Source organism: Pleurodeles waltl, chromosome 11 (assembly GCF_031143425.1).
Source record: "Pleurodeles waltl isolate 20211129_DDA chromosome 11, aPleWal1.hap1.20221129, whole genome shotgun sequence".
NCBI lineage: Eukaryota > Metazoa > Chordata > Amphibia > Caudata > Salamandridae > Pleurodeles > Pleurodeles waltl.
Genome location: NC_090450.1, coordinates 105,142,737 through 105,166,670, shown reverse-complemented (window position 1 = coordinate 105,166,670; position 23,934 = coordinate 105,142,737).

Genomic DNA, 23,934 nt, shown 5'->3' with positions numbered 1-23,934 from the left:
TGGAAGCATTGCGCCACTTTGTAAATATGGCGCTGCATTTTTGCCCTTCCAATGCCACATTAGCATCCATCAATTGATCCAGCAGGGGTTAAGGCGTCGACTTTGTGGTGTCACGATTACACCACATGGCCACAGGTGCTGCGGCTGAGTCAGAGTTGGTGTCACAGACATTGATGACAAGGCATTCTGGACTCATGCTCTGGCAGGACTTCAGAGGCACAGCAGGGCCTGCATTTTAAGTCACGGTCGTAGCACTCAGCGGGGACCCCGGCTCCAGTGCAGCCAAGGGTTCTGGGTTGAGCAGTGGCACCAGTTCTGACGTCACTTTAGAGGTCGATGTACCAATTTTTTCCAGGTTGAACCAGAACACTCAATCAACAAAATGGGAAGAACAATTAAGGGGAAAAGAAAGCGCTCCCAACTGTCCCCTATAGTGTAAACTTAGGTGCTCCCGGCCCTAGAGGATTCTTCCCTTCCTCCAAAATCTGTGAAGACACAGCTATAACAAAATTGTAAGAGAAAGGACCTAGGCACACTATAACAATAAACTAACCATTACATTTTTAGAAATACACAATCCAACAATACATAATAAATAAAAAGACAATATAGAAAAAAGAACAACAAAGATCCCATAAGCACAATCAATCCGTCTTTAATATGGCGAAAGGCAGCGAAGAACAGCCAACACGTGTTTCGTCGTGGGGAGTGTACTCCCTTTGACTTTTTCAAGGCTATAAAACATAACAAAAAGCAACATTTACCATTGAAAACAAAATAATTACAAGAAAGAACATCCATATATATGGTACAGACAACTGAAAATAGGTATCTCCCAAATCTCAATAGTATCCAAAATTTATATCAATAGCAGTTATATATACACCACTTTGTAATTAGTTATATCTTATATGTACAAATTGATAATTAAACCTCACATCCGAAAGGTGAAAGTGATCAACCACAACACAAAAGTGCGAATGACTACAAAATGGTGAATATCAATGAGTAGTTGTCAATATTAACAAATGACTATCACCAGCAACCAAATAATGTGTGTATCCCCATATCATCACCTAAAATCAAACAATTCAAGAAAACATACCTCGCTGACATACTCAAAATTGATTCAAATACACCAACCAATAGGCGTTTAGAAGAACACTGTTGTGCAAAAAAAGATGTAATTAGTACCAAACTTACCATATAAAAAGTTAATCGAAATAGAAAACAAAATAGGATTATATGTGCACCACCAAAGACCCAAAGTGCAATATATTCAAATCACCTACCCGTACGTCGCAAACTACTGTAATCAAAACATATGGCCCGCAAATCTATTCAAAACCTGAAATAAACCTGAAATAATCAAATATAGCACTCAAATCACCACCACTACAGACAAAACGGGGTTTAATTGCAATAATAATGCCCCTCTCAAACTCACCCACATAAGTTTTTCAAAGACCAGGAGTCCGAATATTCGGTTCCGCGTTTGCCCGATAAGCGTTTACCGCTGCCGCCATTGGTAAACGCTATTAAAACAAGCTGGTACGCGCATGTGAATCACAGCGCGACCACAGATCAGCACTACTGCTGACCTACGGCAGTGCACGGGCGCCATCTTAGAGTAAGACGCTTATATATTAACAAATGTTATAATGCGTTACCACAATGACAATAGACAACATATTGTCCATATACAGCACAGAGAAAATTCTAATTAATGTGAGATACTATAAACGAACAGCAATTAACCATGAAATTTAGACAAAGCGGTAACAATAATTGAAATACATAATTTTATAGTAACAAAAATAGCTAATCAGAAAGGCTGTATCCATCACCCTGCAGTCAAACGCACGTCCGCGTCATAGTGACCACCTCTCAATTCAGGATGCGAGGTATTACAATCTAATTGACTACATAATGAAGAAAATAATACAATTTATAACAAAGACACGTTGGGAATAGCATCTTATACAAATGTAAATAAAATGCACAATATCATAAATATGTATAACTATATACTGCAAATATTTGAAAATATAACCCATATTCCATAGTTCAATAATTAGTAGTAATACAACACAACAGTTTATGTATTTGATTAGATGCCTAATCCAAGAAATACTCCATTTCGTAGTTCGAATTGAGTCCTGTTTCCACCGCTCTAAGTTTAAGAATCCATAGGCATTCCCTCTTTCTTAATTGTAACTCTCTATTTCCACCACGAGAGTTTGCATATACCAAATCAAAACCAAAGAATTCAAAGTTCTGTACTTTAGTCTGTCTAGAACACTGACTCATATGTGTAACAATAGGATAGCGTTCATCAAGGTGTTTCAAAGCCCTATAATGTTCACTAATTCTCACTTTCAAGGGTCTAATTGTACTACCAATATAGTATAGACCACATTTACAAATAATCATGTAAATCACGAAACAACTATCACATGTTATGTGGGTGTTAATTTGAAATTTCTCACCCGTCATACTTTCAAACGATGAGATCCCCGATCTGCTCAACCTGCACATTCCACATCGACCACACTTAAAGAAACCCTTACTGTGGATTGAGAGCCAATTCTCTTGTTGCAATCTTGTAGGATAGCTCGGACACAAAATATTTTTAAGGGTTCTACCCCTACGGTAAGTGAACATTGGTGATTCAGATAGTGAACCCTTCAGAGTAGTATCAGCCCGTAATATATGCCAATATTTCTTCATACTGTTACGCAGGGCTGATGAAGCCAGGGTATAATCGACTATACATCTTATTTTGTTATCGGATACTTTATCCCTATTTCTCAAAGTGTCAGTCCGGGATAAACGACCGACTCTATTGCGTGCTTTGGTCACAGTATCTGTAGGGTAACCCCGAAGCTCAAATCTAGAAAACATATCTTGAATAGTATTGATAAAGTCGATATCAATACTGCAATTCCTTCTGGCACGTACCATTTCACCATAGGGAATGGAATGAATTTGGTGTTTCGGATGTGCACTACTGGCGTGCAGAATGGAATTGCAGGCTGTACTTTTTCTAAACAAACGACTTTCAATCTTGTTGTTGCGGATGAAAAGTTCAACATCCAAAAAGGATATAGAGGTTTCACTATAATCCCATGTGAACTTTATATTAAATTGGTTTGAGTTAAGGAAATTCACAAACTCATTCAATAGGATGAGGTCCCCCGTCCATATCATAAGACAGTCATCTATATATCGACCCCAAAAAAGAATACTAGAGTTCCAGGTCTTTGCTTCAGGCCCCCATATCCATTTCTGTTCGAGGTAACCCATAAACAGATTCGCATAAGATGGTGAGAAGCGGGATCCCATTGCAACACCCCTTTTTTGTCGAAACCATTTACTCTTAAAGAGAAAAAAATTGTTGTCCAGAATTAACCTAATCATATCTAAAATCATCGAAGTGTGTTGGTATAGACTAGCTGATTGATTATGTAAAAAGTGACGTATCGCTATCATACCCAAATCGTGCTCGATACTAGTATACAGTGAAGTCACATCCAAAGTTACTAACTTCATGCCCTGTTCCCAAGTAATATCACCAAGTATACCTAAGATGTGTTTGGTATCCTTTATATAGGAAGGAAGATTGATGACAAAAGGCTGTAGAAAAATGTCTACATACTCTGATAGTTTTTCAGTCGGGCCACCCATTCCAGATACAATGGGTCTGCCAGGAGGCGAGCGAGAGTCTTTATGAATTTTAAGCAGCGTGTAAATACAGGGATATCTGGGTCTGAAAACCCGTAAGTACATATATTCATCCTCCTTGAGCAATCTTTGATCAAAACAAAGTTTCAAATAATTGTTAATTTTATTAGAGAGAGCAGGTATAGGGTTACTCTCAATCTGCTCATAGCATTCAGAATCGCTAAGCTGTCTAATGATTTCAGATTCATAATCTGCAATATTCATAACCACAATATTGCCGCCCTTATCGGCCTCCCTAATTATAATGTCCTTATTGGTGCGTAAACTTTTAAGGCATTCAAGTTCACCAGCCGACAAATTATTATGACAATTGTAATAGTAAGACTTATTCCTTTTTTCCGCTATAAGAAGGTCCTGCCACACTAGTTTGAAAAAAGTATCCACACAATTACCACCACTAAGGACAGGCGTCCATCTAGATTTGGATTTCAAACCACTCGCCACAGTATCAGGCATTATGTCCAAGTCATCCAAAATATTGGAAACTATAGATGGATTCTGTTCAAAGTCTGTAATAGAGAGCAGTACAGCTGTATCCTGTATGTCCCGAATGGAAAGAGGGTAATAATCTTTAGTACAAGAAGAAAGGATATCCCTGTTGGAAGTGCTACTAGACATACAGAACACTCTCCCAAGGGCCCATAAACTGGATTTAACAGCACCTGTCTAGTCACAACTCTCAGCAAGAGAGTCCAGTTGCTGGCAAATTAAGGCCCTCATTACAACCCTTGTGGTCGGAGTAAAAGTGGCAGTAATACCTCCAACAAGCCAGCGGAAAAAGAAAAATGGAATTACGGCCTTGGCAGTTACCGCCATGCCAAACTGCTACTTCTACACTCCCACCGCCAGGGTGGTAACGACCGCTGGGCTGGATACTTCGGTCTCCAGCCCGGCGGCCGTCACTAGACCACCGGCGGTATCAGGACCGCCATGGATTTTGTGGGGTTTTATACCGCCATGATATCCATGGCGGTAGGCACTATCAGTGCCAAGGAATACGTTACCTGCCACTGATTGGGGTCTCCCCCTTCCCCCCCCCTCCCCTGATTCCTCCCCCAACACCCACAACCCCCCTACCTCCCCCCAAAGGTGGTAGGACCCCCTCCCTAACCCCTCTCCCTCAGATACACCTCCACACCCCCCCACACGCACGCACATACCACTCATACACATCCACGCACACATACACGCACACATACATGCACACATGCACACATGCACACAGACATATTCGTCACATTCTCCATACACACAATACACCCACCGCATGCATACTCACACTCACATAACCCCTCTACACACTCACACGCACACCTCCATGCACGCACACAACACACAACACCCCCCACCCCCTCCCCTAACGGACGATCACCTTACCTGTTCTGGTGATCCTCCAAGAGGGAACGGGATCCATGGGGGCTGCTCCGCCACCAGCACCCTATTACCAGAACATCGCCACGCCGAATCCTGGGTTGTGGTTCAATGGGCAGTGTTCTCATGACGTGGCGGTGGAGCAGCTTCCACTTCACCGCCGACCGCCAGTATGGCTGCTGGCGGCTCTCCGTCCAAAAAAGGGGGTGGGCTGCTAGCAGCCACAATACGGTTGGCGGGAGACCGCCTGCACTGGCGGTCTTCGGCCCGGAGTAACCTCTGCAGTCTTGGCAAAAGACTGCCGAGGTCCAAATGAGGGCCTAAGTCTTTAATGGCTCTGAGACTTCTTAACAGGAGGCAAGCTCAGTTCAAGCCCTTGGAGAACCTTGGAAAGCAAGATGTAGAAATAAAGTCTAGTCCTTTCACTCCCAGGACAGAAGAAGCAAGCAGCAGGTCATCACAAGAATGCATCAGGCTTCCTTCTACATCATCCAGCTCTTCTTCCTGGCAGAATGTCCTCAGTCCCGAAGAGTTTTAACTATGTAGTGTCAGAGGTCCAGTATGTATACCCATGTCTGTGTTTGATCTAGGGGAAATTCAAATGAATCTTAGAAGTGCACATCACCCCTTTTCAACCCTAGCCCTGGCTCCAGACATCAGTAGGGAGTGAAAAAGCACTTTGTGTGATGGCAGGACACAGCCTATACAAATGTAAGTGTGTCCCACCTCCCTCTCTCCAAGCCCAGGAAGTCTATCAGTAAGCAGATGCCTCTCTTGTCATACCCAGCCCTTCCTCTGTTATGGCTGTATGGAAATTATGCACAAAGCCCAGCTGTTGCTCTACCCTAGACTGGATTGGAGTCAGTATGCAAAGCACAAGAGTCATATGCACAGTGAAAAGTCCACTTTCTAAATGTGGCGTTTCTACAGTAGTAATGAAAAATCCATCTACAGCAATAAGCAGGATTTATCGTCACTATTCCAAACATACCAAACATGCCCACACTACTCACAGATCAGGAAGAACCACTTAAGTACCTTTAATGGAATTCCCCATACTATCCTTTGCGAGGATTAGGCCTCACATCAGGGAGAAACCAAACAGGCTGTTTGTGACGACTAGAACATGTCGCACATTTAAGGCACATGTCCTATCTTTTACGTACACAGCTCAGCAGTGGCAAAGTACCCAGAGTCCTAAAGCCAACTGTTAGACTTGGCATCCTTGGCCTGGTCTCCCCTAACTTTTTGCCTCTATTTCCCACATTGTTGATGTGTGCTGGACTCTGTTTTTGCTGTTTTTGTTACTCTGGGAACTTTACCACTGCTATCCAGTGCTAAAGTGCAAGGTGCAAGTGCTCCTATACAAAATGTGTATGTAATTGGTTTATTCATGATTGGCATATTTGATTTACTGGTAAGTCCCCAGTACAGTGCACTAGAGGTGCCCAGGAACTGTAAATCACATGCTACCAATGGGCCTGCAGCCCTGGTTGTGCCACCCACATTAGTAGCTCTGTAATCATGTCTTAGACTGCCAATTCGACTTGGCAAGTGTACCTACTTGTCAGGCCTAAACCTTCCCTTTTCTTACATGTAAGACACCCCTAAGGTAGGCCCTAGGTAGCCCCATGGGCAGGGTGCAGTGTATGTTTAAGGTAGGACATACACTAATGTGTTTCTTTATGTCCTAACTGTGAAATACTGCTAAATTTGCTTTTCACTGTTGCAAGGCCTATCCCTCTCATAGGTTAACATGGGGGCTGCCTTTAAATATGATTAAAGCGTAGATTCCCTTTGGGAGTGGATAGACATGTGGAGATTGGGGTCTCTGAGCTCACAATTTAGAAATATATCTTTTAGTAAAGTTGATTTTAAGATTGTGTGTTGGAAAATGCCACTTTTAGAAAGTGAGCATTTTCTTGCTTAAACCATTCTGTCACTCTGTCTGTTTGTGGATTCCCTGTCTGGGTCAGTTTGCCAGTTGGGCTCTTTGCACTTCTCTCTCTATACAGTGATACAAAGGGAGCTGGGGTGTAGCCTGCATATCCTGATGAGCTATCTGTGCTATGGAGGGAGTGGAGGATTGGTCTCTCACACCTGAAAGGGCTGTGCCTGCCCTCACACAAGGCAGTCTCCAACCCCCTGGTATGTGTCTGGGGCCTGGCCTGGGCAAGGCAGGATTTCACAAACAAGAGAGACTTTCCTTTTTGCTAATTATCCTGGCCACACCTCTGTGGTCAATCAATCAGTACTTGGAGAGCACGGCTTATCAACCGTAGGGTCTCAAAAGTTCTGTGGTGGGCATGCTGATCATTCAAAGATTAAGGTCTTGAGATCCTTCCTGAATTGCTTCAGTGATGTGGTCTGTCTGAGTTTGAAAGGGAGTGTGTTCAATGTTTGGACTGCAAGGTAGGAGAAGGATCTGCTTCCAACTATGCTTTTCCTGATTCTGGGGATGGCGGCAAGGGTAAAATGGGAGGATCTGAGTTGCCTGGGGGTGTGTGAAATGTCAGGTGGTGGTTGAGGTCTGGCGTGGTCTTGTGAAGTGCCTTATAGGTGTGAGTCAGTAGCTTGAAGGTATTGTGTTTGTCGACCGGGAGACAGTAGAGTTCTCTGAGGTGGGGGGGGATGTGGTTGTGGCAGGAGATGTCTAGGATGAGTCTGGCTGCTGCGTTCTGGATTCTCTGTAATCTTGCTTGTAGCTTCTTTGTGATGCCAGTGTAGAGTGCGTTGCCAAAGCCTAATTTGCTGCTGACCAGGGTGTGGGTGACCGTTTTTCTAGTCTCAATGAGATCCACTTGAAGATCTTTCAAAGGAGCCGCAAGGTGTAGAAGCAGGCTGAATGACGGTGTTGACTTGACGGGTAATGGAAAGTGTTGAGTCTAGGATGATGCCCAGGTTGTATGCGTGGTCAGTGAGGGTGGGGGCATTCCCAAGATGGATGGCCACCAGGAGTCATTCCAGGCTGACGGAGTGGAGCCAAGTACGGGGATCTCTGTCCTGTCTGTTTTTGTTACTATGGGAACTTTACCACTGCTATCCAGTCCTAAAGTGCAAGGTGCAAGTGCTCCTATACAAAATGTGTATTTAATTGGTTTATTCATGATTGGCATATTTGATTTACTGATAAGTCCCTAGTACAGTGCACTAGAGGTGCACTGTCTGAGTTGAGCCTGAAGCAACTGGCTTCCATCCAGGCGCCGACTGCAGTCATGCTTCTGTGGAAATTTCTCTTGGCTGTTGATGGGTCATTGGTCAGGGTAGAGGTTCAGGTGGGTGTCATCAGCATAGGAGATAATGTCTAGTCCATGTGTCTGACAATCTTAGCGAGCAGGGCCATGTGGATGTTGAAGACGGTCAGGCATAGTGAGGATCCCAGGGGTACTCTGCAGCATGTTTCTTTGTGCATCAAAGTATACAGTGGGATTCTGACATTCTAGGTTCTTCCTGTTAGGAAGGATAAATTCATTCCAGTGCTTTGCTGTGGATGCTGTGGATGCCGAGGATGCCAGCGTCGTCGAGTCTGGGGTAGAGTGGGAGACTGTGTCAAATGCAGTGGAAAGGTCGAGAAGGATGAGGGCGGCTGTGTTTCTGTGGTCCAGTGTGGCACGGATGTCGTCTGTGGCTGCAAGGAAGGTTGTCTTCGTGTATGGTTGCTCCTGAATCCGGACTGTAAGTGGGCCAGAATGTGGTTCGATTCGAGATACTCTGTCAGTTCCATATTGGTGGCCTTTTTTGTTACCTTGGTTGGGAAGAGGAGTAGCAAGATGGGTCTGTAGACTTCCTCTTCCTAGGGTCGGCGGAGGGTTTCTTCGGGAGCAGATTGATCTCTGCATGTTTCCAGGTGGATGAGAAGGTGGCGGTTTGGCTGGAGTGGTTAATAGTCCCAAAGAGCTCTGGTGCGATGCTGACACTGGCCAGGTTGAAGATATGACTTAGGCATGGGTATGAGGGCACAGGAGCTCTGCACAAGGTAGAAAGCATTCTGCATCTTAGTTTTAAATAGAGAGGGGCAATGTGGGATTGTTTGCTACAGGGTGTACAGGACATGTTGCAAAAGTGTGTAGGGTTACCCCAGGGAACCTTTTTTCTATTGGTCTGGGAGGGGTCAGAGTCACCACCACCCACAGGCTAGAGCCAGGCATAAATGTAACATTCCTGGGCCCCCTATTCTGAATGCTACTGGACCTGTGGAAAACCGAAGAAGGACTGCACCAACTGTTGAGACCTGCGAGGAGAAGACCATGGTTTGGACTTCCTTCCATTTGTACCCAGAACTTGCGAGTGGACTCCAAGAGTCAGATGGCTAACCTCCTGTTAAGCTACAGAGAGACAAATGCTGAAGACCACTTTCCTGAAAGAACTTAGCTGACCAGTTTTAACTGGATCCACCTTGTAACCTGCAGGTGGCTTCTGTTGGAGAGAGTCCTGACAACCAAGTGCTTATCCTGGATCCATTGGCTGGTGCCAGAGTATATTATTCCTGACCAAAACCTGAAGGCTGGGACTTTTTTTCTAGGAAAACAATACGAAGACTGAGAGCATCCTGCCAAGGTGATCAACCATGGATGAATCGATCTGTTGTCATCTGAGACTGACACAACAATCTGCAGCCTCTTTGCCTCAGTAAACATTTTCTACCTTTGTCCTCTTTTATAGCCTCTTCTACTGTAGGTATTTCTTCTTTAGAGTCATAGAACCAGGTAGACATTTGGACCTGTTACAATACTATTAAGTCACTCCTCCATGAGTATGTATTATTTGGACCTGATTGCCAGTAATACTATTGAGAAGTCAGGACTGAAAACTGAAGTGCAGGTTAAAGAATTCCCACAATTTCTCTTCTTCGTTGAAATGGCAGTTTCATTGCATGCTTCCCTTTCTCTGTTAAGTGAAATAGTACCTTTGTAATAACTTATATCTTGTGAACAATTAATGTAATCAACTACGAAATGTTATCATTGATCTGGACTGAATCATTTACATTTGTAATTCAATTTCAACTACAGTATATTGGTTGTATACATTTAGGAATGTGGGCTATTGTGTGCCTAATTCAAATGTGTTGACATTATGTGATGGATGCACCTAAAAGAGGCCTTTTCAAACCTTTTCACATTAATGTCTGTAGCAAGTGCTTCTTCAAGTATTAAAGGAATGCATCCAATAGTAAGGAAAGGGGAAAGAGGTTTAACTGACCTTTTATGTCTGTGTATTAGACCTGATTACTCTTGATTTATTTCAAATGAGAGCCCCTTTGGGACACAGAAGGACTCATTTAAAGTTTGGTGGATCAAGTACTGTGTGTCAGGATGGTGTAGGGCATTGCCCCCTCCTACCTGAGGGATCTCTGCCCACCAGACCCAGAGATGACAATTGGCCCTGCAGTAATATATTTATATTAAAAGGAACCACCACAACAGAGACTCTTTGGTTTGTCCTTGGTACCTTTTCAAATATAAGTCATGTTTATCTTCTCATTTCTAATGCCTCTACCATCTTTCAGGGACATTGCACTCGACCATTGTTAAAATGGCCTGCGTTCCAGACATTAGGGCCCAGATTTACAAAATAGCCAAGCAACACCGCAGCCAAAAAGGCAATGTGCTGTGCTGTGTTGTGTGACAGGGAGGGAGCAGGAGAGTGCATGTCGGCAAAGAAATTGAACTCTTCTCCCCTCTACCTAGCGCCAGCGCTGATTTCAGCTGCCGTGCAACATGAACACACCTTTGCGCCATAGTGCAAGGGTGTGTGCGTGAGTATAGCATACGTTTTGAACTGGAATGGTAACCTTACAGTACAAAATATTATGCTTAGTCACACTTTAAAACATTTCCTACTCTGTGTGCGTGCTGCACAGCGCAGCATGCAGGCAAAGTCAGAAACGAAAGAAGAAATGAAAACATTTCTCCTTTTAATGCATGCTTTCAAATGGCATTAACTTTTGGTGCACAACTCGGCCTACCATTGTTTGTAGATACGGTTTTGTGTCAGAAGGCATGGGTGCTTGCATGGGAACGCTCATGTACCACGCATGTAACAACCCCTTGGTGCCAAAGATGTGGAGCGATAGGACGTAATGCTTGCACTGCAATAAGCCCCCCTCTGACACTTATCTCAGAAATTTACAAAGCCCATATCCGTGCCGCGGCCCTATATGGAGCGGAACTTTGGGGATCTCACAGACAACTGGACACTCTTCAAATCAAAGAAAATAATTTCCTTGGACACATATCCAGACTAGGGAAGGGCTCGCCGATGCTCCCCCTAAGACTGGACCTGGGTCTAAATAGCATTATAGATACAGCATGCTTAAGACCACTTCTGTACTGGGTCAGACTATGGAAAACGGAAGAACTCGAACCCTCAGGTCAGCAGTTAAAGAACTATTGCAACCTTGCTACGGATGGGAAAAAGTAAGGTGGCTAAGGGAGATGAAAGCGGCTTGGGTCAAACTGAATTCATCCCATTATTGGGAGAATCCTGAGATGATTCCTGGTAACGCTAGACACCTGATCAAAGATCGATATTGGATAAAAATTCATGAGGAATCTCTCGGCTCAACTGGGTTAGGTCGGCTGACAGCAGAGTTTCTGCTGGTCAAACACGAACCTCTGCCTGAAAGCTTCCTGGATCTCCCTATACCAGCCTGTGCCCGCTCTTTACTACTTCAGTTCAGATATAGAACATTGGCAGTCAACAGCTTTACGGCTTGCTGGTCGACCAATAGTCCTTTTTCTGACAAATGCATAAACTGCCATCTATGCAAGGAAACTTCTGAGCATGTCCTATTTTTCTGTCCTTTGTACAAATGCCCTCGAGGGAAGTGGATTATTCCTCTGTGCAAAACACTGTCAACACAAAACCGAAACAGTGTATATAGAATGTGTAAATATGACACTTCCACGCTGGTAGTGAGCTCTGTTTCTAAATATTTGGCAGCAGCATGGAAAATCCGCAGTAGAATCATTACAGATCTTAAATCCACTGGTTGAAGAACGGTCTAGAAGTTAGCGAATTAGCATCCTGTGATAATAGTCTGGGCGAAATCATTAGTGCGATCTATCAAGGACATAAGACTGTATCTCCGAGCATGTTGTCTAGTGGGTTACCCCAATTGAAGTGACTCATATGCCCCTTGGCGCATATAATTTTATAAATGGCAAGATGCAATTTATCTGATCAACTTATTTAAGAGAACTGACTAACTTAGGGCTCCATTTTCCACTGATTGACTTCTAACTTTTGTAAACAGGACCTATTGTATGTAGTTTCTATGTCTTATCTTATGTACAAATCCGTCTTAGAATAGTTTATATGTTTTTAACAATTGATTCGTATTATTTTAGCATTTAGCTTCTTGTATAGGGCAAGATCCAGACACTATTTTAAGAGTCTTGTCTTAATTATTTATGAAACTTTGTATGTAGTTTTATGAACCCTTTTTTTATATAAGCAGTGTACTAATTGCTAATGTCTCTTTTTACCTGATGGTCTATGGTTTTTATCCTTCTGTATGTATGATTATTTTTTAATTTCTCAAATGGTCCAAACCTGGACCGAATAAACTATTGATTGATTGAACCCCTTGGTGCAAAGTAACCCAAAGCAGTACTTCAACCTGCTTTGTGTTACTTTTAGGTTACTTTCCAGCGCAAAGCAAATTTTGTGATGGAAAGTAAATAAGAAAAAATAACATTTTGTGCTGTTAGCGTCACTTTTGTGATGCTAACCCAGTGCAAACCGTTTGTAAATCTCCCCTTCAGTCTGTGAGAGAGGGTGGATGACTCTTTTGCTATTTGACTTTTAAACATTGGAAGAGCCTGCCTTTAGACATTCGACCCAGTACTTCTGAGTCTGTCTTTAAAAATACTCTCAAAATCTGGCTGTTAGATCATTAGATAAAGTGAAACCTGTCTTTCGTTTATCTTCTCAGTGCCATGGCACCCCAGTGTGGGTAGCAATGTATCAATGCATTCTTCAAAACATTCATTAATTCCTTCATTCATTCATTCATTCATTTACATTCATTGATTTCTACATTCACTGATATATCAGTGAGAGTCATGGTTACCACCAACCAAGAGATGTCTCCATAAGTATTTTGGGCCAGATCTAAAAGAAAGTTGTGCTGCGGTCTTGATGCGCCACTCTTATTGCGTCGCCCCTGCCCCCCCTAATGACACAATGGTTGGACCATATTTACAACACAGCACACCATGGCACTCGTTTCCACAATAGCATCACAATTTATGACACTATTGTGGCGCTGGGCTGGATTAGCGCCTTAAATCATGGCAGCAAAGTACTAGGGAGGCCCATAGGTTACTATGGGCCCGTCACTTGAACACCTGCCCCGAACAGGCATTAAAAATGACGGAACAAATGTCGCTGTGCCATACTGTAGATTTCACTGTACCATTTTTTGCCCCTTCCCTGTGTTGGAACACTCCCTTTGCATACATTATACCCGGAGCAGGTATAATGTGGCACAGGGGGTTACAAAGTAAATATGGCATGGCGAAATGGCCTCCTTAACGGCACATTAGCGTTAAACAATTATGCTAGTGTGGTGCAAGGAGGTGCAATGGCCTGGTAATTCTAGCCCTTGGACTGGGAGACTGCCAACAGTATTTCCAAAATCGGCCCATGCATAACAGTCATGTCCTTTCCAAATCATTTATATTTACTCAATAATCTCTCTTTCTGATCTCCTTGCCAATGATTAGGGAGTGGAACCAGTACACTATTGGATAAGCATGCAGCCACTTTAACATGTGAATGTGCTTGTTTTTGCCATTTCTGTGACCAGCTTTAGGTGTAGAGCTCAGACTCTACATGACAGGATCAGTCTTTCAAGACTCTTTTTTGTTTACTTTATGTTCACTTTTTTTTACTGACGTGTTCTTTTCATATGGGTGTACATTTCTTGCAGCTTTATACTCTCAAAAATATCTCCAGGCCAGCTCTGTCATACCTGAACATAAAATACGATGAATCAATTACTGGTTTGCCATTAGGTCGTGTTGCAATTATTTGTGCACTAAATCTTGTATTTATTAATTCCACAAGTATTTCAGCAAAACCAGCTCTTGATTTGTTAGCTAGTCATCTTCCTGTTTCATTCATCCTCATGGATCTAAAAGTTGTCATGAGGAAGACAGATGAGGTGGAAATATTGGGATTACATTCCAATACTTTTCAGTACTTTGAGTCCAAATCTTCCTTGCCATAGTACTTGTGGCCTCACCCTATTGCTTGATGATTAACAGACTGGATTTCCAAACAATAGGCATACAGGAAGTCTGTGACAATTCTGGAGTGTGGATCCTCATGGCAGTCAGACTTTACTGGTCCCATACTGAAACATCTGGTTTCCTTCATCCCTGGGGTGCTAAACACCTTGTACTGGGGACCGCCATCCGGTAACCAAATACCCATTTTTAGCACTTCACTCTTAAGGTAGCAAGGCAGAGCAGTGCATGGCCTAATTAGGGGAGGAGCTGTGTGCTAGAGATTAAGAATTAAACAACACAAAAAACAACACAATGAAGTCGGTGCTTTTTCTTACAAGAAGGAAAACAAATTAACAAATATTCAAAGAATGGCAGATAGAAACACCTATGAAAACACACTCTAAAATGCGTCACATTCTAGATATGGTGAAAACTAAAGAAAAAACACTCGCCCAGTAACCCGCCAATTGTACCCTGTACCCTGAACCCCCTGCTCTGAGACACCTCTAACATTCTGCTCATCAGCAACCCCTAACCCCGAAAACACAATAAGCCCCATGCACCTAACACATCTTGAGGGAAGTGTTCATAACATGCAGCAGAACTTCTAGTTTTGTCGGGGTGTAACCATATTAATCAAATGCAGAATATCAGCACTTTAGTCATCATGCATTTTAATGCTGAAAACCTTTGTTGAGGGTACTGAGAAATGCCCACTAACTTCCAATCACATATAGCGATATAGTGATTACACTTTTTGCTGGCACATGTCAATAAAGTATTGAACGGTTAAACATTTCATTGTTAGAGTCTCATTAGTTTCTTAATGTTAACTGTCAATTTAGGAGAATATCTCAAAAAAGGTCAAAGCTTCAAAGTTCTCAGCTTTAGGAATGTTAATTCTGGAATGATGCACTCTCTCTGGGGTCACTCTTGCAATGCTTGTGGTGACATAGAGTGGCCATCTCAAAAATAAAAAGGGACATATCTAGACGCTTGCTTTCCTCCTGGTGGCTCTCTCAATTAGGGGTACTCTTTGTGGTGCTGATGCTCGTTCTGGTCAGCCCTCTGGCAAATAATCATTCTTATATGCCCAGAGGCTTTTTTACCAAACAATATTCTTTGGACTGTCTTTGATTGGCTTTTATTTAAAGTGTCCTCTTGACAGCAGCAGGCCCCTGCCCATGGCCCAGCCATCCAGGGCACCAACTTCACACTGGGCAACAGACTGCCCAGTGGCCACAAGAGTCATGCAGTCTCAAGCTCACTCGCAAACTTTGAACTTCTCTGCAGCAGCCGCCGGAGAATTAGGCAGTGTCCGACCTCGCTCTCCCACTTTCTGAGCTTAAGTATGGAATATTAGACCCAGAAAGTCACTCCATGGTGGAGCCACGACCCATAGCCTAGGAGCTTTCCAGAAGATTTTATAGAGTGTTTTGCTCACTCATGCAAGAGACAGTGGTGGTCATTACAACCCTGGCGGACGGTGTTAAAGCGGCGGTAAGACCGCCAACAGGCCGGCAGTAAAAAATTTGCAATTACGACGGTGGCGGAAACCGCCAACAAAGACAGCCACTTTAACACTCAGACTGCCACGGCGGTACAAACAAACAGCGCGGCGGTCACCGCCAACAGACAGGCGGGAGAAAATGTACCGCCCACACTATTATGACAGGCCAATTCACCACCTTTTCCGGGGCGGATTCACCGCGGATAAAAACACGGCGGAAACAGGAATTTCGAAGGGAAAACGCTCACCTCAACACACTCCACGAGGAACGAGGACACCATGGAACCGGAACTCCAAATTCTCCATGCGATAGTCTTCCTGCTCCTCTACCAGGAGCACCAACGCCGGCGGCGAAGACCACGGTGAGTACAGCACCTACGACACAGGTGAGGGGAGAGGCAAAAAACAGGGACACACACACGCAACACCCCCACCCTCACCCACCACATCACACACACTAATGCATATCAATACATACCAGTTACACCCCCCAAACCCCTCCGGAAGAATGCAAAGACCAAAGAAAATGAGTGTAACCATCGGAATATATTGAAAACAAGTAGGCAGAAATATATATATACACAATGTACAAAATAAATACCAGGCATAGTAGTCCAGGTACTTCACAAAGAAAGTCTGTGGAACACTGGGACCACACGGTATGGGCGAGGCCCACACAAGATCCCCGACCATGACGGAGGGAACACTGCAGGGGCATCAGAGAGCAAGAAAACAGGCACCTCAGGGGGAGGGAAAGGGGGGGCACCTCAGCCGCTTGAGTGCATGACGCCAAATCCACGAGGGGGCCACATGCCCACTGTTACATCCTGGGGAGTGCAAAGCCACAGTCTCTCAAGCCTCTACAGTGGGTGGCTTTCCCACTGTTCAATCCTGGGGAGTGCAAAGCCACAGTCTCTCAAGTCTCTACAGTGGGTGGCTTGCCCACTGCCATATCCTGGGGAGTGCAAAGCCACAGTCTCACAAGTCTCTACAGTGGGTGGCTTGCCCACTGCCATATCCAGAGGAGTGAAAAGCCACAGTCTCTCAAGTCTCTACAGTGGATGGCTTGCCCACTGTTCAATCCTGGGGAGTGCAAAGCCACAGTCTCTCATGTGGATGACAGTCTCCACTGGTTCTGCAGGGGGACTGGTGCCCAGACTGCTTCATCCTGTTAAGGACAGAGGTAGTGGATGACAGTCTCCACTGGTTCTGGAGGGGGGCTGGTGCCCAGAGTGCTTCATCCTGTGAAGGACAGAGGTAGTGGATGGATCTCTCTACTGGTTCTGGAGGGGGACTGGTGCCCAGAGTGCTTCATCCTGTTAAGGACTGAGGTAGTGGATGGATCTCTCCACTGGTTCTGGAGGGGGACTGGTGCCCAGAGTGCTTCATCCTGTTAAGGACTGAGGTAGTGGATGGATCTCTCCACTGGTTCTGGAGGGGGACTGGTGCCCAGAGTGCTTCATCCTGTTAAGGACAGAGGTAGTGGATGGATCTCTCCACTGGTTCTGGAGGGGGACTGGTGCCCAGAGTGTTTCACTCACCCCGTCTCGGACCCAGTTGCGTCATTACCCCTGCCGCTCATGGGCTAGCGGTGCTTGAGATGGCGGTGCCCTATGCAGTGGTGCTTGAGATGGTGGTGCCCTGTGCAGCGGTGCTTGAGATGGCGGTGCCCTGTTCAGCGGTGCTTGAGATGGCGGTGCCCTGTGCAGCGGTGCTTGAGATGGCGGTGCCCTGTTCAGCGGTGCTTCAGATGGCGGTGCCCTGTTCAGCGGTGCTTCATATGGCGGTGCCCTGTTCAGCGGTGCTTCAGATGGCGGTCTACATTGCAGGGTCTCAGCTGGTGGCGGTCCTTCATGGCCCAGCTGGGCTTGTGCTGGAGGTCCTTCATGGCCCAGCAGGGCTTGTGCTGGCAGTCCTTCATGGCCCACCGGGCCTTTTGCTGGCAGTCCTTCATGGCCCAGTGGGGCTTGTACTGGCGGTCCTTCATGGCCCAGCGGGCCTTTTGCTGGCAGTCCTTCATGGGCCCATTGGGGCTTGTGTTGGCGGTCCTTCATGGCCCAGCGGGGCTGGTGCTGGCAGTGGCCTCATGGGCAGCTGGGCTGGCGGTGGTGTCCTGGGAAGCTGGGCTGGGGCTGGCGGTGGCGCTGGGCAGCTGGGCTGGGGCTGGCGGTGGCCTCCTGGGCAGCTGGGCTGGGGCTGGCGGTGGCCTCCTGGGCAGCTGGGCTGGTGCTGGTGGTGGCCTCCTGGGCAGCGGGGATGATGGCAGTGGCCTCCTGGGCAGCGGAGTTTATGGCAGTCTTCTCCGCCGTGCTGCTCTTCCCAGACTTGCCGGGTTTCTTGTGGCCCTTCCCCACCTTGGAAGGTGTCACAGCTGACTCCACACTCCCAACGGGACCCCTGGGAGCGGCTTTGGTGGCTGGAGTCTTCCCCCTCTCCTGCCGGGCACTGGCCAACTTCTGATGCTTCACAGGTGGGGGACTGTCTGTGCTGTGGCTCTGTGTCACACTGGCTGTCCTGGTGGCCGGTGCACTCCACATACCGGTGACTACAGGCACCACTGGTCCCGGAGATGTTGTGGCTGAGGTGCTACTTTGGGACCTATGAGATGGACGGGGTGGGGGAGGTGTGGGAAAAAGGTCAAGGGTGGACAGGAAAAGTTTTTGGGACACTCTGGGACGGGTAGCTCGAGGGGGTTTGGGAGTGGAGGAAGAGGTGGTGGTAGTAGGAGGTGTACGTTTGGTGACTTTGGGTGACGGTGCATGCGCTGGAGGCTGTCGTGATGTGGATGGCTGTTGGATGGGTGTGTGCCTGCGTTTGTGTATCTTGGGAGGGGGCGTCACAGACACACTGGGAGAGGACACAGGGGATGTGTAAATGGTAGTGGGGGTGATGACTGCACGTGAGCGGGGTGTGCTGGTGGGTGTGCTGGTGAGGGACGTAGTGGCTGTAGAGGTAGTGCATGCAGGTGTGAGTGTAGATGAGACTGGGAGGGAGGAGGGAGACGACGAGGAGGGGGGCACAGTGGAGGCAGTGGATGTTGGTGTGTCTGCATGTGTGTGTTGCTTGCGTGAGCGCCTGTGGGATGTGTGGTGCTTATGTTTGCCTGAGCTTCCCTTGTGTGTTGAGGTGTGTGCAGGCTGGTCTGATGGGGTGCTTGGGATAGGCAGAGGTACAGGGGATTGGGTCGGGGTGGAGGAAGTTGGAGGGGGGAGGCTAGAGACGGGGACAATGGCTGCCATCAGTGCTGAGGCCAGAGTCTGAAAAGCTCGGTGAAGGGCCGCCTGACCAGAATGAATGCCCTCCAGGAATGCATTTGTTTGTTGCAACTGGCTTTCTACACCCTGGATGGCATTCAAAATGGTAGACTGCCCAACAGTGAGGGACCTGAGGAGGTCAATGGCCTCCTCACTGAAGGCAGCAGGGGTGACTGGGGCAGGGCCTGAGGTGCCTGGGGCGAAGGTGATGTCCACCCTCCTTGGTGAGTGGGCACAAGGGCACATGCTGAGGGGCTGCTGGGAGGGCGGTGCTGGTAGGGGGGGTGGCGGCTGTACCTGTAGATGCGGTGGGCACAGAGGGGCCCACCACCGCAAGGGAGCTCCCATCAGAGGAGGAGTCAGTGTCGCTGGTCTCAGCTCCTGTCCCCGCCGTGGAGCTCCCCTCGCCCTCCGTCCTACTGGTGAATTCTGACTCCGTAGTCTCACCCTCCAGGGCCATGTGGGATGCAGGTCCCTCGTGCTCCGGTGCCACTGCTCCTCCGCCTGATGATGCTAATGCTCACAAGAACAGGGAGACCACAAAAAGGGGGGGCACAGAAGAAAGACATGTTGAGTGCATGGATTACCACTACCGTTGGCGGACACGACAGAAACAGAAGCCCCCTGCACTACGCCGCGCTCTTGGGCTCCACTGTTCAATTCCTGGGAAATGGCCTACAAGGCTATGGACGACATCTGCACACATAGATGACACAGGGGCATGAATAGCTGTACTTGGCACTCTACAGAGGTGGGGTGGGGTGCCACATGGCCTGCCTTACAGAGGGGCCTTGCCTACGGAACTCGCCCTGGCCTAGGGAAACCCACAGCCCTCCTCCCCCACCCAGACACCTCCACTGCGCGCAAAGTCAGCAGAATGAAAGTGTACTCACCACCTTGTGTCTGCTGTGATGCCCTCAAGCGCCCATCCAACTCAGGGTAGGCCACCGCCAGCTCCTAAACATCAGGGGGGTCATGGTGCGACGGGCACCCCTCTCACGTTGGGAGGCCATTCCCAGCTAAGCCTCCGCCATCTTCGTGCTCCAGCGGAGAATGTCCTCCCATCTTTTCTGGCAGTGGGTGCTTCATCTGTGGTAGACCCCCAGGGTCCGGACGTCCTTGGCGATGGCACACCAAATATCTTTCTTCTGGTGGGCGCTGACCTACATGAAATGTACAGGGGCAAAAGAGAAGTCATTACCAACTGCACCGTCAAAGTGATTGGCCCCCATCCCTACCCTTGCCATGTGGCACATGCATTCACCTTCTTTCATGCACGCAGCACTCTGCCCCCTTCCTTCTTACATCCAGCCCTCTCCACACAGGCATAGCCCATACAACATGCGCCCTGTGTACTTACCTGTTTGTCTGTAGGACCGAAGAGTAGCTGGCACTGGGGGAGGACCCCGTCCACGAGTTTCTCCAACTCTTCCGATGTGAAGGCAGGGGCCCTTTCCCCAGACGCACAAGCCATTGTCTCTTCCAGACCGAGGTCACAGCAGCACTGGCGGTCACGTCTGCGGCGGTGCGTACCGTCACCACCGGTGTACATCGTCATTGGCTCCTGGGACCCATAGGGTCCAATGTTAACCAATGCAGCATTGCGCTGCGGTCTTTGACCGCCTACCGCAACGGTGTACCACGCCAGCGCAGTTACCTCACATCCCATTGTCCCACTTTAGAGGTCAGGCAGCCGCCATTTCAGGGGCCCACATGGCTTCATTTTCAACTGTGTCACACAGACCTAGGCCTACACTCAACACACATACAGGCCACCTTTTGTGTATAGAAGGTGTTCTGTGTAAACTGTGGGTACGTACCTCTGTGCTCGCTGTTGTCCTTCATAGGCACCGTCCGCTGGGACATGTGAGGAGATGGCGGCATCCTCCGGTGTACCGACCGTTGGTGGACCTGTCGACAATGGAGGAGTGACATTTGATTATCACCTACATGCTTGACTGTGCCACAGCCCAGGAACTGAGTACCCAGTTGGAGCCAGACCTGATGTCAGCAATCCGCCATCCCACAGGAATCCCCCCTCAAGTGCAGGTGCTGTCAGTGCTCCATTTCCTTGCAAGTGGCTCATCTCAAACAACTGTGGCCATGGCATCTGGGATGTCCCAGCCTATGTTTTCAAACGTATTGTCCAGAGTGTTGTCTGCCCTTCTGAAACACATGCGGAGCTACATCGTTTTCCCTCAGGTGTAGGATTTGCCTACAGTGAAAGGTGATTTCTATGCCCTGGGACATATCCCCAACATCATAGGTGCCATTGATGGGACCCATGTGGCTTTGGGCCCCCCCCCCCCACAGGAGTGAACATGTGTAAAGAAACCGGAAGAGTTATCATTCTATGAATGTACAGATGGTATGTTTTGCAGACCAGTACATCTCCAGTGTGAATGCCATGTTCCCTGGCTCAGTGCATGACGCCTACATTCTGCGGAATAGCAACATCCTTTACGTGATGGGTCAACTCCAGAGGCACTGTGTGTGGCTATTAGGTGAGCACCTAGAAGCAAGTCATTGGGAATGGTTGTCTGGGTCTGGGGTTATCCCTACAGGTTAGTGTGTGTCTAACAGTTGTCCCTCGCAATTTGCAGGTAACTCTGGTTACCCCAACCTGTCATGGCTACTGACCCCAGTGAGGAATCCCAGGACAAGGGCAGAGGAACGCTACAATGAGGCTCATGGGTGAACTAGGAGGGTGATCGAGCGGACCTTTGGCCTCCTGAAGGCCAGGTTCACGTGCCTCCATATGACAGGTGGATCCCTATTCTACTCACCAAAGAAGGTGTGCCAGATCATCGTGGCCTGCTGTATGCTTCACAACTTGGCTTTGCGACGACAGGTGCCTTTTCTGAAGGAGGATGGTCCAGATGGCGGTGTTGTGGCAGCTGTGGAGCCTGTGGACAGTGATGAGGAGGAAGAAGAGGAAGAAGACATGCACAACAGGGACTCAGTGATCCTGCAATATTTCCAGTGAGACACAGGTAGGAAAACAAACCTGCCTACTACATGTACTTTAACACTACTACCTCTCTCCTGTCTGTCGTTTTCACCCAGTGTATGGTCACTGAGTTGTCACTTTCCCTTACGATTTCACAGATGTGGGTCCCACTGTGTGACATCTGCTTAGATTCCTCATGGACTAGAGCTGTGGTGTGACATAGGTATGTTGACATTACTATTTTAAAAACATTTTAGCACTGTAATTGCTAATGCACTATTTCGAAATCACAGACAGACTCCAGATCGTTTTGTGCTTTAGGTGTGTTTATTTAAATGCTCAATATTGGAGGGGGTAGTGAAATGGTGAGGGGTGATGGCGGAGGAGTGTCCATGGCAGAGTCCAGTCTATTAGTCTCACAGGTGCATTGCCCATGTGGGCATAGGAAGTGGAGCTGGGGCAGTTTAATTCTGGACAGGGTGACAAAGTGGGACAGTAGGATGACAATCAGGGTGGTCTAATTTCTTGGCAGGGGTCTTGGTATCGTGCTCTGTCTTTGTCCTGGATCTCAGGGACCATTTGCGGGGTGGTTCTCCCTCTGCAGGGGGTGGGGTGCTGGTGTGGTGGTCCTGTGGCGGGGCGTCCTGTCTACTAGCGCCGGCGGAGGTGGTGGGCAGTTCATCGTCCATGCTAGTGTCAGGGGCCCCTTGTAGTGCCACAGTGTCCCTCCTGGTGTTGAGTAGTTCCTTCAGCACCCCTACGATGGTGCCCAGGGTGGAGCTGATGGTTCTGAGTTCCTCCCTGAAGCCCATATACTGTTCCTCCTGCATGCGCTGGGTCTCCTGAAACTTGGCCAGTACCGTTGCCATCATCTCCTGAGAGTGGTGGTAGGCTCCCATGATGGAGGAGAGGGCCTCGTGGAGAGTGGGTTCCCTTGGCCTGTCCGCCCCCTGTCGCACAGCAGCCCTCCCAGTTCCCCTGTGTTCTTGGGCCTCCGTCCCCTGAACGGTGTGCCCACTACCACTGCCCCCAGGTCCCTGTTGTTGGGGTGGTGAGTTATCCTGGGTTCCCTGTAGTGGTGGATACACTGCTGATTGACGTGTCCTGGGGACGGAGGTATGGGCCCGCTGGGTGGGTGCTGTGCTGGTGTTTCCAGAGGGGGGAAGGTCTGTGGTGGCCTGTGCCTGTGTGAGGGGAACCGACTGTCCAGAGGTCCCCGATGGTCCGGGCTGGTCATCTAGATCCAGTTGGACAGAGGTGCTGTCATCACTGTGGGCCTCTTCTGTTGGTGGTGTGGACATGTGTGGACCCTCCTGTCCGGTGACGTTGGGTAGGGGTCCTGCAGAGGTATAAAAGGATGTTTATTAAATCTGTGTGTGTAATGGTGTGCAATGGGTGGGTGACCGTGTACCCCAGTGCTAGCATTCCTGTGTGGGAGCTTGTGTGATGATGGTTTAGGGGGGTGTATGGGTATGTGCAGTGGGCATGCTTAGGTGATGGGTGTCCATGCTTTGTTGTTGCATGCAGGGCTTGGTGTTGGGATGGGTGGTTTGTGATGTTGGGACATATGTGAGGAGTTGGGGTGCTGGGGGTGAGGGTGGGGGTATGTGATAGCATGCAGGTAGGGTGGGGGATGTAATAGTAAAGCTTTGACTTACCAGAGTCCATTCTTCCACCTACTCCTGCGAGGCCCTCATTATGCAGAATCGCCAAGACCTGCTCCTCCCATGTTGTTAGTTGGGGGGGAGGAGGTGGGGGTCCGCCGCCAGTCCGCTGAACCGCCAGGTGGTGTCTTGAGACCACGTAACGCACCTTCCCCCATAGGTCGTTCCACCTCTTCCTGATGTCCTCCCGATTTCTTGGGTG